We start from the raw sequence: 7,432 nt of genomic DNA, 5'->3' as shown, positions 1-7,432 counted from the left end.
ATACCCAAAATTAAACCTTCCATTCCTCCTTGAAGATTGAATCTTATTTTAATGTTGCTTTTAGCAGGTGTCTGTATTTTTCCATTATGAGGTGGCTTTACAAATAGCTGTTGAAGCCAGAAGAATCTGCAAACTACAAACCTCATTATGCACTTTAAATAACTAGGCAGGGAAAAACTCATTGGGGCAAATTCATCCCTGCTGTGATTAATGTGTTTGTCCTCACAGACCTGAATGTAGCACTTTGTACCTGTTGTGTTGTAGTGCAAGCAGGGGGGCACAAAGGCTCATACTGGTTCAGCAAAGGGCAGTGCTTTTTTAACAATAATTCAAAAGGGATCCAGCAGAATCAGCAGTGTTACTTGGGTGCAGTGAGACCCCTCCCCCAGCTGTTAACTCTTTGAGTGGCTACCTGCACGTTGTTGCCAGCTGCCCACTTTCCAGTGTGGAGAGAGAACTTTCAGGTAAGGGGCTGCCCAGTGGTATTTGAAACACAGTTTCTGTTTTTAACAGACTCTCTTCAGAGGTAATTCAGCCCTGTGCCAGTACTGAGGCTAGTACAAGGACAGATGGGAGGGAGCTTGTACACTTACATACACTTATCCTGATACTGCTAAGGGCCGGTTTGCAGGCTCCCTGGCTGTATAGACCCTCCACCCCTATAGGCCTTGTGGCAGCTGCAGAATAATCATGGAATAAGGCCAGACCAACCACACTCCACCCTCCCCAAATCCATACCAGAAACCTCTCTATTGAGGCTCCTGCATGTAGGAGTATAGGCCCAGCTCTGTGCCCTTCCTCTCCCCTCCCCACAAGGTATTCTGATGGAGGCAAGTGGCTTCTTTGTGGTCTGGACCCAATGCAATTGTGGACTAGGGTCCCTTGTGTTGAATTGTCTGCTTAGGGATTGTCTCTCTCTGTATGTCCTACTTAGGCTTGGCTATGTTTAATTTCTGAGCCCTTCAGGAGAAAGAGATTTATTTTGACAGTAACTCAGACCATGACATATACTGTTTCAGAAAAATCCACCGCACAGGTTATTAAATTTTAGGTGTGCCAAAATAATAATAAAGTCATGACTGTGTTACAGGGTTTTCCGGCACTGCTTTGACTCATTTGCCAGATCCCACTCTCCTGCCCCAGCTAGGCCCTGAATTGTGGGGATGGTCCTTCATCTGGTGAGACTGAATGGAATTTCCTGTAGAACCGAACCAAACCAACCCCTCTGCCCTTAAGCTCCTCTCATCTGGGAGGCTTGCAAGGCAACACCAAGCACCTGATTCTCCTCTCACACCTCCAGGAAATCAGTGGTGTTACTCCTGAGTTATATCAGTAGAAGTGAGTCGAGAATTAGGTGCAAGAGGCTGACTCCTCAAGATCCCAGGAAGGGAGAGAGCATCTCTAGATTGTGTAACCGTCTCTATTTCCCCAGAAGAGAGCAAATGGGTCCATCCCCAACTGCATTTGTAAACTAGCCAGCACGTATGTGTGCTGTCGCTGCCCTCTGCTGGCTTACGTTTCAGACTTGCTCAAGTGTGCGTGAGCATGTAGGCAATAGACACTAAGGCAGTGCTTTCAATGCCTTTTTTTGCTGGAACCACCCCTCTCCCACGCCTTGTGATAGATTTAGCTGAACTGGGGGTATGCGGGGAAGGCATGGCTGCCTATTCTCTTGTGTTCCTTGGTGGTAGCTGGGCCAGGGGATGAGGAGAGCTCGCCTTTCTCTCTATCACCTGTCTCTCTTCTGGAGTTTGAAATTTTGTTTTAAATATATTTTCCCCTCATTTGTGTATTTTAACATTTGTCTTTTTGTGGTGTGTGTGTATATGTATGTATTTGTATTTTATTAGCAACTCCAGGGTCACATGGCGCTAGACACTGAACAGACACAGTCTGTGCAGAGGCGATGCATGTGGGTTCGTGTGTCTCTCCCCCCACCCCATTTGCTGCTTTGCTTGTACTGAGCATGGTCACATGGCCGAGCATTCTCAGTAACACTGCTGAAGCTGATGGCCCTCACTCTGCCCCTCCCCCACTATTGGCAGGCGTGGTTGTCTCTGAGCCTGTCCACACTAGGGTAAGATGTATGTGAACTAACACGTTTTAACCAATGCATTTTAGAACCTGAATGTAGACAGGGGAAGCTGTATTCCCTAAGAGGATGCAGCATGACTAACTAATGTGTTAACATACAACTTGCCTTGCAAGAGACAGCCCCTGCTGTAAAGAGTTTGTAATTTGAATACACAAACCACATGAATGGAAGGAAGAATTAACCCACTTATACAGTTGGGGAACTGAGGCAGGGAGGCTAACTGACTTGCCCAGGGTCACACAGGAAATCTGTGGCAGAATCAGGAAATGCACTAACCTGGACATCAGGCGATCTAGGTTTCTTAGTGCAGGACCACATAGTTTGTCCTGTGTGTGGTTTGTTTGAATTTTTCTTTTGCGATTTTTCCCCACCTCAGAAGGTGTTGTGCTATTTTGGCACAAGGTTGCATGTGATCTTCTGGCTGAGCTGAAGCCTGAGCAAGAAGAGGGAAGGGAAGTATACAGCCTGCAGCCCTGTATACATGAGCTACATTATAGGCAGACCTCAACTCCCCCTGCTACTGTTTCCGTTGTCTTAGTTTATTTCCAAGCTGTTACCATTGAAACATTTCAGACATCTGTGGCTGGAGAACTAACTAGCCACCAGAGGGAGATGATAGTAGCTATAAACACAGCTCTCATTAGATCCAACCATTATTTATTTATTCTACTTTAGTCACAGTGCTCATCTGCTAACACAGTATGTGGGACACTGGACAAAAGAACTTAAAGCAAAATTTAAACCCAAGCTGGCATATCCTCCATCCCCACTTATTTACAATTAGGCAATAAAACTAGATTTAAAAAAAAAAGAAAATCCAGAAGGAAGAACTAGGGCTGAAAGGAAGATAAAAAATTATCCAAGATTTCTAGTCAAATATCTTCCTCCATGCTCTAAGCATACAGCCAGCAAGGGAATCTGAGGGACACCTAGAGGAGGGAGTTATAATAAACAGGGGCCCTGAGCTGAGACCGACACGCACACAATACAAAACAACTCGGGATAGTTAAATTCTGTTCAACATATTCATAAATGATCTGGAAAAAGGGATGAACAGTGATAAAATTTGCAGATGATACAAAATTGCTCATAGTTAAGTCCCAGGCAGACAGCGAAGAGTTACAAAGGGATCTCACAAAACTGGGTGTCCGGTGGCAAAATGGCAGATGAAATTCAATGTTGAGAAACGCAAAGTAATGCACATTGGATAACATCCCAACTATACATACAAAATGATGGGGTCTAGATTAGCTGTTACCACTCAAGAAAGAGATCTTGGAGTCACTCTGGATAGTTCCCTAAAAGCAACCTCTCAGTGTGCAGCAGCAGTCAAAAAAGCTATCATTAGGAAAGGGATAGATAATAAAAACAGAAAATATAATGGCACTATATAAAGCCATGGTAAGCCCAGACCTGGAATGCTGCATGCAGTTCTGGTCCTCCCATCTCCAAACATGATCTATTAGAATTGGTAAAGGTGCACACAAGGGGAATGGAATGGCTTCCATATAAGGGGAGGCTAAAAGAGACTGGGACTGTTCATCTTGGAAAGGAGACAACTAAGGGGGGTTGTGGTAGAGATCTATAAAATCACGAATGGTGTGGAGAAAGTGAATAGGGAAGAATACTTTACCCCCTCACAAAACACAAGAACAAGGGATCACCTGATGTCCTTAATAGTCAGCAGGTTTAAAACAAACAAGAAGAAATACTTCTTCACACAATGCAGTCAACCTGTGATGCTCCTTGCCAGGGGATGTTGTGAAGGCCAAAAGTATAACTGGGTTCAAAACAGAACTAGCTAAGTTCATGGTGGGTAAGTCCATCAATGGCAATTAGCCAAGATGGTTAGGGATACAACTCCATGCTCTCGGTGTCCCTAAACCTCTGACCATCAGAAGCTGGGACTGGAAGACTAATGATGGATCACTTGATAAATTGTCCTATTCTGTTCATTCTCTCCAAAGTATCTGGCACTGGCCACTGTCAGAGACAGGATATTGGGCTTAATGGACCATTGGCATGACTGAGTGGCCGTTCTTATGTTCTGCTTGATAAATTTAGCCAATCCCATTGTATTAAAAGAGAGGCAATGGAATGAGAGCAGTAAAGTTTCTTTTTAGGGGTAGGGACAGTGGGACATATTCTTTGTTGATATAACTCCACTGAAGATGAAATTATGCCAACAGAGAATATGTCCCCAGATGTTTAGGGGAAGGATCATTTGATCCTACCCCTGAGGTTGTCTCTCAGGTTGACTGAAGCAGAAAGAAAACCATCTACCAACAATCCCTTATTAAATGACAGTGTCACAATTGGTACATAGATTATTGGTGTATCCCATATTCCATAGATTGTGTAGGGTTTCTTTTATTCTCATTAGCACTGAAGCACCACCTGAATCCTTTGGTTAAGGCACGTGTTAGAAAAAATGTACCTCTAGGGCATTTTGTGATCCTACGGCTCATCTTTTGCAATACCACCCCTTGGCACTTCTTTTCCCATAATCTTCAGGCATTGGGTTATTCTTTGGACACTTACTGATGTCAAGTATTTCTTAACTCTAAGGCCTAATGAGGCTAAGCTAACAACTTGCAGGCCTCAGCCTGTAAGGCTGTGTTTCAGTCCTACTCACTTAGATACCTGATACATACTTGTCCCTTCTATAATCCTACATTTGATTAGTAGTTGGAAGTGTAACAGCACACAATAAGTGAATGATAAAATAAAATAAATTGGCCACAAAGTATTTCCTTTTAAACATGCTGACTATTAAATACATCAGGTGATCCCTCATTCTTGTCCTGTGAAGGAGTAAATAACACTTCCCTATTCACTCTCTCCACACAAGTCATGATTTTATAGACCTCTATCATATCCCCCCTTAGTTGTCTCTTTTCTAAACTGAACAGTCCCAGTCTTTTTAATGTCTCCTCATATGGAAGCTGTTACATACCCCTTCTCTGTACCTTTTTCCAATTCTAATAGATTTTTTTTTTGAGATGGGATAACTGGCACTGCACACAGTATTCCAGATGTGAGTGTACCATGGATTTATACAGTGGTATTATGATATTTTCTGTCTTATTATCTACCTCTTTTGTGATGGTTCCTAAGGTCTCCCTTATTAATAATGTTGCACTGGAGCCAGCAGCTTGCTCATTGTGATTTAACAGCCATACAGGACCATTAGCTGCACAGGTCCAGCATACAAAAAACCCCACAAGATGGTAAATCATGTAGATCTTGAGAGGCTGATGTCCAAATACCATACCCTGAATGGTCACTGACACAGTGATGGTAATATACTTTGAAAACAAATGTTCCCTCAGGATAAGAAAGCACTTCTGCTATGGAAATAATTGCTACAGTGATTTTTATTTTTTAAATCTGAAACCTTGTCTGCCTCCTTCTTGCTGTTGGGTTACTGAGTTCTGGGCAATGGAAAGTACCACCCACTTCAGATTTTTGTCTCCTATATTGTGTGAGAGAGAATGAATGGGGGGAGGGGAGGAGAGATAGGGAAAAAACACATGATTAATTACAGGTTTTTTTGTGCTCTGCCATCAGAAAATGTCAGTCACTCTCCTAGATCCCTGATAGCAGTTGCCAGTGCTTTGAAAATCCAAAACACAGTGAAAGTCTAGATCAGATGGAGAAAATCTCTGAAGATCCCTCAGAAACACTGGGAGAGTAAAAGGTCAGACTCACTGTCATTGTGATATGGTTGACCTAGAGACTTTAGTCACAAGAAGAGCTTGGGTCTTAATGAAGAGGCCAAGGACTGATGGCTTGTGGTGCCCATAAAGTTGTGGGCCTACATTCTCAAAAGTACTAGTGATTTTTGGTGCCCAAATTGGAGCATGAAATCATAGTTTTGTTTTTTTAGGGCCAGAAGGGACCCTGAGATTATACAGCAGGTCAAACTAGATAGCACAGGCCATAAAATTTCACCCAGTTATCCCTACATTGAGTCCAAAGGAGCATGATTGTCAGAGAGAGTAGGAGCTCAGCACTTTCTGAAAATCAGGTTCCTTTAAAGATGTTTCAAGTTGGGCACTCAAAAATCACTAGTCACCCATGAAAATGTATGCCCTAAGCTTCTCAAGTTAGGGAAAAGGAACATTTATGGGAAGAGGATGTTCAGACGAACTTGCGATGCTGCTGTTTGTGCAGTACCCTTGGAAATACAGGGTGAAGCTCTGGGTTTGTCACTCCAGTACTTTTTACAAAGGGATTTAGAGGTGGTTAAAAGGACTGAAATCCTCCTCTCTTGAGTTCAGAAGTGCTTAAGGAGAGAGTTAGTTTAAGATGGCTTGACTCACTTCGGGGTGGGAGTGGGGGCCAAGGTTTTACCCTCAGCAGCCAAGAACTGGTTTTGACTCAGTCTGGCCTTCAGTACTGTGAGCACCATTTGGCATCTACCATTAAATGTGAGTGGAAAAATGTGCGCCCATTTAGATGCTTAACTACTAAATATGCAGGGACAATTTGGGGGTTGCAAGAGGTTTCTAAATGAGTGTGTACAGTATAAAAGGGTGGTTGTATACAGTTACTCACCCAACATTGAACATGAAACCAAACACACAGTTTCCCTCCCCTATGCAGGTGTAACCCTCCCTTCCTCCTGCCATCAAATCTCACCCTCCACAGCAGCCTGAACTCTGCAGCCATTGCTAAAAGTCATTAACAAGGGCCCCTCACAGACGACACTGCCAGTCCTCTTCTCCCTTTGAATTGAAGAGGATCCTGCTCAGAGGCCTCCAGTGATCACAGCTGTAGCAGTGTGGCATGCAGAGAGAAGCATTCCCTCAAGTAGGGAAGTCAAGCTATTTAGATCACTTAAATGTAGGGGGCCTTGGGTATTTTTAATCACCCTAAATCTGTAGGTCCTATAAGATGAGCATGGATTTAGTCAGGACAGTATGTTAATGCTGTAGAGGAGGCTAGGTCAATGGAGACCTTTCAGGACCAGAGTTTATTTTAAATGTATTACTTGGAACAGGGGTGGCCAACCTGTGAAGAGCCGCATGTGGCTCCAGAGCCAGAAGTTAATATGCAGCTCCTTGTATAGGCACTGACTCTGGGGCTGGAGCTACAGGCGCCAACTTTCCAATGTGCCGGGGGGTACTCGCTGCTCATCCCCGGGCTCTCCCCCAGGCCCTGCCCCCACTCCACCCCTTCCTGCGCCCTCCCCTGAGCCTGCCATGTCCTCCCTCCTCCCTCCCCCCAAGCCTCCTGCACATCACAAAACAGCTGATCTGGAGGTATAGGGAGGGAGGGGGAGGTGGTGATTGGCAGAGCTGCCTGGTGGGTGGGAGGTGCTGGGACCGGGGG

General features: G+C 44.3%; 1 protein-coding gene across 1 annotated transcript in view; it reads left to right on the top strand.

Annotated features, from left to right (window-relative positions):
- The first annotated feature begins 253 nt into the window (after positions 1-253).
- SYN3 (synapsin III) overlaps positions 254-7,432 on the top strand; it is a 365,180-nt gene continuing 358,001 nt past the window's right edge. Inside the window, exon 1 of the mRNA XM_039486023.1 lies at positions 254-464. The gene's annotated coding sequence lies outside the window, so the exon portion shown is untranslated. The remainder of the gene's footprint in view (positions 465-7,432) is intronic.

The sequence above is a fragment of the Mauremys reevesii genome, linkage group 1 (genome assembly GCF_016161935.1).
Source record: "Mauremys reevesii isolate NIE-2019 linkage group 1, ASM1616193v1, whole genome shotgun sequence".
Lineage (NCBI taxonomy): Eukaryota > Metazoa > Chordata > Testudines > Geoemydidae > Mauremys > Mauremys reevesii.
The sequence above is the reverse complement of the archived record's forward strand: the minus strand, read 5'-3'. Positions and strand labels throughout refer to the sequence as shown.